We start from the raw sequence: 12,487 nt of genomic DNA on the forward strand, positions 1-12,487 counted from the left end.
TGAGCAGGGTTTGGGGAGGAGAAAAATTTCAGGGCAGCAGTGATGGTTGTAAACCTGTATTTTCCATCCCATTTAGCTGTCATTTCTCATCATTAATTTTTGCTGTATATAGGCAATACCCTGTGCTGAAAAAACCTTTTCACCTGTTTCAAAATCATCCTGAAACACCACAAGAGACTCCCGAAGAGCTCTCTGTGCCAGAAACATCGGCAGTGCTGACCTTCAGGCACATGGTAGGGATTGTAAAAAAAAATATGGTTTGGCTTCCAGAGTATGCTCAGGGGGTCTCTAAGCTTTATGCTGAAAGCCTGCAAAATTGTCACGCTGACATTTTCTGGGTATGTTTTGTTGCTATACTGTAGCTATTAAACCCTCCAGACCTTTCAGAAAGCTGCTGCAGCTGCTTGCACTGCTTACTGTGACATAACCTTACAGCTTGTAAGGGGCCTACCAAGATTTCTATCTTGCTCTGTGCACAGATTACTGCTGCATTACCATTGGACACAGCTCCAGAGCTCATGTCCAGCTACTCAATGTAAACACTTCCTCTGGGTACTGCAGCCTTGAAATAGTCTACAAAGCAAGAAGACAATGTCTCACTCTGTCTGAAATCTAGGCCCTTGGGAAAGACAAGCACATAGCTTTTATTTTACTTGCACAATTCTTTTATTTTAAGCAAAACGACTGGAGTATGACTCCTGTCAGTGACCCTTGTGCTCATCCCCGTATACAGGGATATATGCCACCCACAGGGACTCCTAATCCAGCAGCTGGTCCAGCTGTGGAAATACCATAATGAATTATGGTATTATTCATAGAATCATAGAATGCTTTGGGTTGGAAGAGACCTTGAAGATGATCTAGTTCCAGCACTAACTGACATGGGCAGGGATACCTTCATCTAGACCAGGTTGCTCAGGGGCCCATCCAACCTGGTCCTGAACACCTCCAGGGATGAGGCACCCATAACTTTTCTGGGCAACCTGTCCCAGTGCCTCACCACCCTCACAGAAAAAAACCCTCGTAATATCTAATCCAAACCTCTTTTTTAGTTTGAACCCATTCTCCCTTTTCCTGTCACTACATGCTCTCATAAAAAGTCCCCTCCATCTTTCTTGCAGGCTCCCTTCAGGTACTGGAAGGCTGCAGTTAGGTGACCCCAAGCCGTCTTTTTTCCAAGGTGAACAAACCCAATTCTCTCAGCCTTTCCTTGTATGAGAGGTGCTCCATCCCCCTAAACACCTTGGTGTATCTCCTCTGGGAATGTTCCAACAGATCAATGTCCTTCCTGTGCTGGGGACCCCAGAGCAGCTTGCAGCACTTCAGGTGGGGTCTCACCAGAGCAGAGCAGAGGAGCAGAATCACCTCCATCACCCTTCTGGCCATACTGCCTTTGATTCAGCCCAGGACACAGTTGGCTTTCTGGGCTGCAAGTGCACATTGCCCAGTCATGTCCAGCCTCTCATCCACCAAATTCTTTTAATGGCTTTCAGTACAGCTTTTGTACACTCTCGACTCAGGAACCCAGAGTGCCGAGAATATTTCTCTGCCTGTTTTTAAGGGTTTTTACCCCCGTGGACACCACTGGTATAGCTTTAAACCTTGGAAAAAATTACCAACAGTCAGACAACAGCTAGAAAATACAGTGGTGTGAATTAGATTATAGACTACTATGTAAGATTGTCACAGGGTGAAAAATTTAGAGGTTTTAGGCTTCTCTTTATAGTATATAGATAAGAGTAAAAAATACCAAAATGGAGGATTGTTGTTGTTCTCTAAAACTTCTTCTCCTTCTTCTACCACTCCATATTTTGCAGTAAAAGTAGTTTGGATTGATTGGATAGAAAATTCCGCAGTTCCTAGTCATTTTACTAAATAATTGGTAAGAAAGTAAAAATAATGTACATTTTTAGTAACTATTGGTTAAAATGTCTTTAAAAGGCTGTGTAAATCTTGATAATTGGTCTTTCTCGCTCTCGCTCCTACTTTTCCTCCTTCCATGCTGTACCTGGGTCACGCTAGTGGCTCAGTTTCTCTGATAAGACTTAATAAACAACTATCTAGAAGCATTGAAACTACAGAAGACGTCTCGTTTTATCTTTTAAGCGCCTTGCAAGGACTTTCAGCAAATTCTCTCCCATCAGGAGAGACTCGATTTATGGCACGCTAAAGTGTCAAATGGTGCTCCGTGTTCGACCTCCACGGAACGACGCAACCCAAGTTACTGTCTTGTCGTGACATGTGGCTTGGACATGTGGCAGATTTTTATGATACAGGAGATCCTCGTCTGGAGTAAATAACTATCCCATGTGCAGCTGTTGTACTGACCACTTGTGGTATTTTGAAGAACAGAAGAATTACCTCTCTTTAATCTGAACAGCTGACACTCACTGAATGGCAGATGCTGTACTGCAGGGGACCTGTGGTTTCTTTGCTCCTGGACCACAGTACTGAGGCTGCATCTTGCATCAACCCATCTGCTCTTCCTTGTAACTTCAAAAGAACTCAGACTCAAATCCAGAGGGATTCAAGCACAAGGTGGGCTATGTTTTTTGTATCATAGATTTCCACTCTTTACTAGAAGTCTCGGATGTAAAATTTGGAATGTCTTTGTGCATTTCACAGACTTTGAAAAGACACTTTCCCTTCAGTAACATTAGCTTTGCTGCCCATTTTTCTTTCTGGTAAATTCTTTGGAAAGGCTGAGGCGGAGGGAGTTGAATCTCAAACTGCAAATGAAGTCTTTGCTTGTCCAAGGAAGGGGAAGACTCAGCAAGCAGAAAGGCTGGCATTATCTGGCAGGCTTTTCATAGGGCTGTAGGAAGTAGTTTACAGGATTAGTTGTCAGGCAATAAATTTTAATGGGTGCAAGTCAGTCTTCAAGTGATGCTGCGAAATATTTTGCGTGTCTATTACCCTTCTGGTACTTTGTCTCCAGTGCTCCTGTGCTGGGTTACTGAGTAGGAGAAAGCTGAGAAGCAGTCCCAGTCATCTCAACTGGATTTAAACTCTGTTACTCAGGCTGTACTTCCTTGAGAAGGATTTCACAGTATGTACAGGAGCACATTATGGTGGGATTTACTTGCTTTTACTTCAACACAGGCATTATATCTGTCTGCTAAGTAGTTCTTATCACTGAGGATAGCTCTTGCTTCTGTTGGCATGGCAGTTAAATACTTTCCAGAATATGATAGGCATGTTCATTAAATCCAGTGTAGGAAGAAGCAAATCCTGGCTGCTTGTACACCAGGACAAGCACATTATTCATCCTGTTTCCCTGCTCTCTGTCCTAAGTGCGGAGCAGGGCGAGGCTTGAGCTCTGCAGTTTGGTACAAATGTGTGTAGAAATCAGAAGACCTGTGTTTACCAGAGCAGCTTATGCACCTGCAGCAAAAGTCTCAAACCAAGTAAAATTTCCACCCAAGTCCTGCATCAGTTGTTTAGCATGGGATCTAGTTGAACATGCTCTGAGAATAAGTTAAAAGGACCAAGTCAAGAGAAGTTAACATCCCAGTCAGCAAAAAGAGCTGAATTTGGTCCAGCGCTTTTGCCCATGGTCTCTGCCTTCCATACCTCTTTTCAAAATTCAGTGTTCATTCAGATAATCCTTTATTAACCATTAGCATGTTCTCAGACTGTATGTGGGACATGGCTTCTCTAATCATCAAATCTAACCTCTGGAATCAATCAGGATTAGCCATGGAAATAATTCCACTTTCCATGTATCCTTCTTTATCTTAAACACTGCTGATGATGCTGACATAATGACCTCATTAGGTGATACCTTCCTAAGCTCGAGTCATCCTGTTAATCATGTCTCCTGCCGCTATTTCAGTAATTCAGAACTAATATAATAAATAATAATTTAATAAAGCCTTCAACCTGACAGAAACTTTCATTAATCACCCAAAGAGTTCACCTATTTGCAAAGTGTGACTAGCAGGTGTGATTTTCTTGCCCCCAAAAGTTATGTATTTCATCTTTAATTCCTTCAGCACACTAGCTTTTGGACTTGGCTTAACAACAATCCCTCCTCTCATTCACTTGCAGAATTGCAGTTGTGTCTTGCCAACAAGGCCTGCAAAACAGAGTGACATATGAAAAAAAGATAACATGGAAAGGCACTTTACACTTTGGAAGGAGAACTTGTTAATACCTCGAGATCAATCTTTATTTTTAAAAGATTAAGACATTTCACAAAAATGTACCAGATATAAAGAATCAACAGAAACCAATAATAAATATCCTGAGAGAGTACTGCTTCCAAAGGAAGTATTCTGATTTTTATCTGGTTTTATTAGTTGTTACCTCTGTTGATGGATACACTAAAACAGCCAGTCAGTCACATACATACTGAATCTTACTGAGGCAATAACTCCAAGAGGTGCTCCTCTCTCCAGTCCATCAAGAAATATGGCAAGAGAGCTGAATTGCTGCTATTCCTACCAATAAATTTGAGTAATTAAGAATTTGCACTTGTCAAACACTTTGTTGTTGTTTTATTTACATACATTTAATTTTCATTCTTGAAGAATGCCATCTGGGACTAAGTCACTTTATAGATCCTCATCCTTTTGTGTTTATCTGTAACTTTATCCTAATAAAATGAGAAGCAGTGAAAAGGTTACTCTTCCCATCTATTTCCCCTTCTGGATTTTTCTGACCTGACAGTTACACCTACTGCTGAAACATAACTTGACACAGCTAAAATCCTAATTCATAGGACTGTAGGATAACTTTCTTTGGAAGAGAGCACAGAAAGACTCTGGTCCAACCTCCTGTGAGACCGGGTGCCTTGTGATTTCACTAGTTGGATCTTGAAAACCTCGAAGGATGGAGACTTTCTATCCTGGGCAGCCTGTGCCATTACTTGATGGAGTTAAAAAAGCACCTGGCTTGTTGTAGCCTCTACCCTAAAGATGCTCTGATTTGGTGGCTTTAGAGCATTGTCATACTAGAAAAAGAGCATGTTTGTTCTTGTATTTCCCACACTCTAGGACAGCCTCAAGGTGTAACCAGGATTCTGACAGTCCTGGGAAGTCTCAGGAAGTTAGAAGTGATAGAAAGAAGGAAAGGCAGTGCAAAGGTCAGTCGTTCTCCTCCCCTGTAGAATTAACTGAAGTGTTGCTGCATTGTCTGTCACAGATGTTTGAATCAGCTCTGGGAAGGTGGGACTGTGCAGGGGAGCTGAGGCAGGTGGGATATACACAAGGCCAGAGAGAGAAGACATGACAAGTTTGGATAGATGGTGAAGGGTAGGCAGCATCAGCAAAGACACAGCTGTGGTCACAGCAGTACCATTTCAGATATCCGGACTGCGCAGGTGAAAGGAAGAGGGAAAAGCTAAACCTGCACCACTGTCATGATCACTGCCTGAAACACAACCCTTCTGCTTCTGTCTTCTGCAGCCTTTCCTCAGCTGGACATGTCTCCCCATGGCCCTGGGGGAGGAGGGAGAACCACACTGCACTTGCCCTCGGTCAGGGCTGGGGCTTCACTCCCTAGGATCTTGCTTGCATCTCCAGTGGGTTTAATTTAGGTTTCAGCCCTATCATTTTGTTTCCCTATGGGAGATATGACAGCAATAATTGGAAACCCAGAGACCTTTGGTGTTATTAACTAGGACAAAAGTCTGTCAATGAGATGTATTACAATACCACTAAGGCATACAATATGTATGGTTGGTTTTCTCTAGAGGTTAACACATTTACTGTTTGGGAAGCCCCTTTAATTTCTCCACAGTCCATCTAATGGCTTTTCTCCCTTACAAAATGAACTCTCATTTTTCTCCTGAGGTGATTTGCTTTAAATGTTGAAATCCTTTTTCAAAATGGAATTCTTGTCCAGAAAAACTGCTGTGTCACTTTGCCCTGGAATCTGGCAGTCCTGGCCTGTATCAGAAACAGTGTGGTCAGCAGGACCAGTGATTGTCCCCCTGTACTCAGTGCTGATGAGACCACACCTTGAATCCTGTGGTCAGTTCTGGGCCCCTCACTAAAAGAGAGCGACACTGAGGTGCTGTAGCATGACCAGAGAAGGGCAATGGAGCTGGTGAAGGGTCTGGGGAACAAGTCTTGCAAGGAACAACCAAGGGAGCTGGGGTTGTTTAGCCTGGACAATAGGAGGCTCAGGAGGAACCTTACTGATGTCTATAGCTGCCTGAAAGGAGGTTGTAGCAAGGTAGGGACTGATCTCTTCTCACACATAATAAGCAACAGGCTGACAGGACAAGTTGCACCAGGGGTAATTTAGATTGGATATTAGAAAATATTTCATCACTGAAAGGGCTGTTCAGCACTGAAAGATTGCCCAGGGAAATGGTTGAGTCACCAGCCCTGGCATTTAAAAGACATGTTACATTGTGGTGCTTGAGGCCATGGTTCAGTGGTGGCCTTGGCAGTGCTGAGTCAATGATTGAACTTGGTAATCTCAAGGTCCTTTCCAACTGAAATGATTCTGTCGTTCTACATCTCTCGCCTCTCACCCTGAGTGTTCGTTTGGACATTGCTTACCCAGAGAGGGTGTGGCCAGGAGGACCCTGAGATCACCTTATATGATCTCATGTACATCACAGGCCTCTACGTTCCACTGAGCTACTGCTATATGGAGATGGTGTGCTGAAACCAGGGCAGTGAAATGCCTCTCATTCCAAGGGCAACTTCACTCTTGGAAACCCAGGCCTCTCCCTGACAGATTGTTAATTATCTGGCATGCAAATGGACTAATAAACCACCTCTGCTGTGAGGTGTGTCATTTCCAAAAATGTTTCCCAAGTTGTGTGTCAAAGCATGCCTCCAACTTGCTCCCTGAGTCCGCCAGGCAGAGAAGATCCTGCAGGATTGGAGAGTTTTCTGTTAAGTATAGATAAGTAAGGAAATGAAGCAATATTAGATTGTCATATTTCCCCTGAATGGACTTTTCAAGACTTGCTTCCTCAAAATCAAAAGGAATTGGTTTGATTTTTCTCATCTGTGTATCACATTTTCAGATTCCTGAACAGTAACAGGTTGAAAAGAGTTATTGTTTTTCCATAGAAGAACAGGATTATTTAAAAAACTTGTTATTTCTGGACAAGTAGAGACACTTAAATCAGGGCATGCTGAGGGCTAACATTTAATAATGCAATGAGGAAGGACAGGAATCACGCAATAAAACAAATAAAAGTAATTTTAATGTGGTTTATTGAAAAGAAAAAGTAGATGTGAAAGTGCTATTGAGCTGGACAAAACTGGCAACACACGATTTATTGTAAGTTCATTTCTCTTTTGCTACCAGGTTAGGGACTTCTTCCTGCTTGCTTTTTCGGTACTGAATATCAGCAAGGGAAATAACAGCCTGCCTCCCCGCAGCTTCCTGAGCTGATGAGCTGATGAGCTGTTGCTTTTGAGATTCAGCTCTCTTTCCAGTCTGAGATTTTGAGTCTGTGAGTGACCTATGCTACGAGCAAAGCAGGAAAGTTAATACTGTTCTTAATTAATCTCTGCAGGATTCATTTATGTTTATGCAAATTTGGAAGAGGACAAGTAGGTAAACGTCTGCAACTGTCAAAAAGCTGCCGGTGATTGCACGGCTGCGACAACGTGCTGAAATGATTGCTGCAGCAGTGAAGCAAGGAAATCTCAAAGAAGAGGCAATCACATGTGAGGCAGGAGCTCTCCCCATTCTCCTCCAGAGAAACTGAGCTATTCCAGATGTTCTGCTTCTGAACTGCTTGTGAACCTTGTACTATTGTAAGCTCAGGCATTCGCAGATTATTTATTGTACTTTTTATTGTGCCTTTGCTGCTCACCCAAGGTGATGGAAATGAATAAATTCTATTTAATTTTACCTTTTCTGTATTGTATAATCTATCTTTTTTATATGGATGCAGCTGCTTGGTCTCAGGCTCCAAAGGTATTGCAATGCAATTCTTCCTGTCTCTGTGCGTGTGTGTGAATATTCCCCTACAAGAATGAAAATTATTAGCCAGTTGTTATATGCCCTCCTGCAACTAATGAAAAATATAAAGTATTTTTATGATGGATGTGAATAATAGGCATTGCCACCCACAACCTTCCTCACGCTCTCTGCGATGCGGGTGGGGTGTCTCACATTGCATGCAAGGCAAGAGAGTGAGAACCAGTGGGGAGCACAGCTCTGTCTGTGCCTCCACGCTCCTCTCGTTTCATGACATGCAGAGTTCCCACCTGGGAACTGTATGTGGGCTGTGTACTGATATTCCCCACAGCTATGTTGCCTTTCTGTAGAGGTTCATGCACTAACATGTATGAACAGACATGCTACGCTCACCATTCACGACTGATGACTTCTCACCTCGTAAGAAGTTGTCTTGTGAGGCCATGATTATCTGTAACAATGGCAACAATGGTGCCAAAATGGGACACTGGCGCATGGAGGCTGGGGAATAACATGAAGGTTGTGCTGATATGCTCTACCCTTCCTTTTCTTTGTCATAGTCAACCTTCCATGTTGGAAACCCATCACCTCTGTGAATCTTTTTCCCATGTGTTGGGAGGTGGTTGGAGTAGGGTTTATTAGGACTCTCCTAATAAACTCTGCCCAAGAAGAGGCCTGGAAGGATTTTCAGCAAAGGGCTTTTGTGCACACCAACACTTCGGCTCCATGGCTGTTGCTTGTCCCCCAAAAGCACCATAACAAAGGCTGTCAGCATTTCCCGATGCAGCTCTGCCTGTAGAGATACCTGGGTTTCTTTCAAATAAGCTAAACAGAAGCACTACAGCTTCAGGATGGTGCTCAACCCAAACTCACCACAAATATGAATAACCCTTCTCTGGAGCACCATGCAGGAGCAAGTGGGATGAATAGCAGCTCTGAGCTAATGTTGATCCATCTGGTATTGCAGCAGAGTGTGTTAATGAAAGATCTCATTCCCTCCAGATGCAACTGTTTCATTCCAGAAATAAAGAAAAAAAGTAATATTTGATTTCTTAGTCATAATCAAGCAATGTTTTTATAAAATAAAAAGGTTCAAGATAAACAAAATGTTATATCAAATATTAAATTTTATTGTATCACCATAAAATTTATATATTTGATATAAATCAAAGAGCAAATATATAATAGTATTTCAGAGGGATGAAAAAGAGATTATGATTCTTCCTCTTGGCATCCTTGGGGGTTGATTGATTGTTGAAATGACAGGGCATGTCCTGTGTTGGCTAGAGCTGCTTCAGTACCTCAGTTTTCTCACCCTTGAAAAAATGTGATGGCAGTGTCTGGTTTGTCTGACTGAATCCCCACAGCAAGACAAACAGCCTTGAGAGTTACAACACCCAGAGCTGTTCCACAGAACTGCAACCATTGAATTTCGGGTTCTTTCCTTGGAGCTGGCAACCAAGGGATGCAAGAAAAAGCAATTTCAGCATTTCCAGGAGACTCAGCTGGAAAAGGAAAGACTGAGTTTAAAATCTCTAAAATTTGGCTAATCTGATGTGAGAGCACAAGCCCTCACATCCAGGGAGACTGTTCAAACTACTTGGAGGTGTAGGCACATCCCTTTATAAAAATTTCTTCTCTATTAGCACTGTTGCCCTACTTAACAAGTGTTACTGATACTGTATTGTCCCTCTATCTACTGGTTAGCGTCTGGTCCTGCCACAGGTCCTTCCAGGTCTCAAGCGGGATCAGAGCACAGCTGAAAGATCTGAGCCCCAGGAGAGGACTTCTCCATTTAGCTTAAGGATTGTGCTTCAGGCATGAGGATTTAGGCTTAGGCCAGGCCCCTGGGCAGTGTGTTAGGTAGTCGTTGAGGTTGCTGTTACAACAGCTCTCTATACCTTTATTGACAGAAACCCAAAAGTTAAAAGGACTTGGTCCCCTGTGAACCCTGGTGGCCATGGAGAGTTTTTTTCCTTTTATTCATGGAGACTGTTGGAGAGCAAAAAGTCTGAGACAGTTCAGTGCCTTTGAGAGTCTGGGTTTAAACTCACGTGACAATACTGGAAAACCTACACTTAAAATCAGATCCAATGCTAGAAGGTAAATTGCTTCTTCAGAGTAAACGACAAAAAAGAGTCATCAGACTAACCTCTAGTATGTTCACCTGGGAGGTGAAATGCTTAACAGAAAACAAATTTTCACAATTATACAGATTCTGTGCTTATATTCTGGTAAAACTACTCCAGCTGGGTGTTACATTAATGAAAATGCCAGACGTGCCACTGTTGAATGTCAACACGGGAAGTAACACTTACAAGGGAGCTGAGCATGCTTAGCACTTTGCTTGAAATCAGGCCAGGCGTGCTAGGACTGTGAGGGATACTTAGCCACAAGAACAGCATCTTGAGCAATTATTAAAGTGTTAAAAAATGCTGCTCTCAATCAGTCCCTACTGATGGTATGATGCAGTCCACTGCTGATATTACTGAACAGAATGCATCCTGTATAATTGCTCCTCCCAGTAATTTTGTCTAATCATAGAAAAAACCCTGCATGGCTAAGCTGGAATATTAAAAGCATGACGCCATGGGATGGTGTAATGCTACTTGTGTGGTGTGGTAGTGAGTCAAAGTGAAAAGTAATTGGAAACAATTTCATTGGACACGGCAAAAGTTTGGCATCGTATTTATGATGGACCTGCATGTGCAAGAAATTCATTTGTCACGATGGCAGCAGGGCTGTCTGCACAGACCTACAGTTTTTCTCTGCATTGCCGAATAGGGGGCTGCCAAATAAGGGGGGTGCTCTGAGGACAGGACCTACCTACAGCTCCCCCGTTTATCGGCAGATCCCAAATTGGACTTCAGGTATGCATTCATTTGGTTTAATCAGAGGGAGCAAAGTTATACAAATACTGTTGTTGTGATCTGCTCAGCTGTTGGATTAGTCTGAAATGGCCACTGAGCACCCAGAAGCAAACACATTTCTGCCCTAAACCCTCTCCTGCCGTCACAGTGAGCACTTCCAGAATACTCATCCAGCCGCAGTTTGAAGAAACAGCCTGTTTAACAAAGGGCATGGAAACGTTAACAAACAGGTGCTAGAGGTACGTAGGACACAGATGAGTGTGCCAGTCGGCGGATGCTACAGCTGGACCCAGGCGGTGCCGGCTCTCAGCACGGACGGCTGCCCCGGGCAGCCAGCCCCGCAGCTAACCTTGTACCGCCCGGCTGCAGGCACTGCAGCTTCCGAGCCTCTGTCCCTTCCACTTCCAAGAGCTGCCACAGAGAATGAACCTCATCTTCACTTACGGAAACATGTGGTTGCCATGGGGGGAATAGGAGAGAGGAGAATCTCTTAGTAGCATAATCCGATTCAACTGAGGTTCGGCTTGCGCTGAAAACAGCTGGCTTTTTGCCCAGAACAGAGAATGAACTTTACAGGATTTCGAGTGAGCGAGCCCCATCTTCAAAAGCATTCCTCTGGTAAAGCAACATGCTCCACCGGATCTCATCTGAAGACCTGTTAGACGGAGGCTGCTGAGGTACTCAGAGTAAATCGACATATTAAACATTGATATTGGCAAGAGGAAGAGTTCTACAAACAGACATTACCGACCTGAAATCTAGAAATTAAAATAAAAAAAGGCAAATGTAATTTCAAGGATCACATCTATCTGATTTCCCTGGGGGACACTGCATGGCTTTACCACCATATTTCCCTGCTTTTGAATGTTCATCTCATCTTCACAGCTTTGTGTACGGTTCACACAAACAGAAATATACGGAAAGAATCCTTGACAAAAATAAGTAGAGGGGAACAATAGAATGAAGAAGGTGAAATATCACATGTATATAACTTACAGGACAGGAAAATTATCATGTAGTAAGTTTCAGAGAGACATGCTCGATAAAAAAGACACTTCCTCTGAGCCTAATTCAATTTTTGAAGTGAAATATCTTTATCTTTGGAGTAAGAAATATTGAACCCACGTTCATTCCATTTCTCTTTGGGGAATCTCCCAGTATTTGAAAGAGAGAAACACAACACTATAGCAAGCCTCGCCCAGGCATGAACTTCAAGTGCACTGTCTCTATGAAAAATGTATGGAGCTCTGAACTTTACAGCGACTGCCATGCCTCCCTCAGTCCCTTACGTGCCTCTGGCAGTGTAAGAGCCAGGGCGTTGTTCAGAGGCGATTTTTTCTTTACACTTTTCCCAGGTCGTTGAAGACGACACCGGCCGTGCCGCGTTTCAGAGGACAAGTGTTCGGCAGCTGCCGGGTGTTCGCACACCACCGGCCAGCTGGGAAGTGCCGTGCCGCCCAGCTGTGAGCATCCCCAACACAAAAAGACGACGCCCCAAAAGAGACCACCCCAAAAAGACAACACCCCTGTGGAAACCGATGAGCATTTAACGGGGCGAATATCGGGGCTCCGCCGGCGTGGCTCCCCCTCGCCTCCCAGCGCGGAGCTCAGCTGGACGCCGGCACAGCTCGCCCGGCGGCCGGGACTCCCGCGGGACCGACCCCGCCCGCTGCCCCGGGGTCCCGGCGCGGTGGCCCCGCGGGGCGCGGGGGTCGCGGGGC

General features: G+C 43.9%; 1 long non-coding RNA gene across 1 annotated transcript; it reads left to right on the forward strand.

The window, feature by feature from the left end:
• Positions 1-1,985: 1,985 nt before the first annotated feature.
• LOC121659247 lies at positions 1,986-7,827 on the forward strand. The gene is made up of 2 exons (XR_006014231.1): positions 1,986-2,538; positions 7,487-7,827. It is a non-coding gene; the product is annotated as an uncharacterized LOC121659247 (long non-coding RNA).
• The last annotated feature ends 4,660 nt before the right edge of the window (positions 7,828-12,487 follow it).

The sequence above is a fragment of the Corvus kubaryi genome, unplaced genomic scaffold (assembly GCF_017639235.1).
Source record: "Corvus kubaryi isolate FWS band 111438036 unplaced genomic scaffold, C.kubaryi_AGA036_p1.0 split3-73, whole genome shotgun sequence".
In the NCBI taxonomy this organism is placed as follows: Eukaryota; Metazoa; Chordata; class Aves; order Passeriformes; family Corvidae; genus Corvus; species Corvus kubaryi.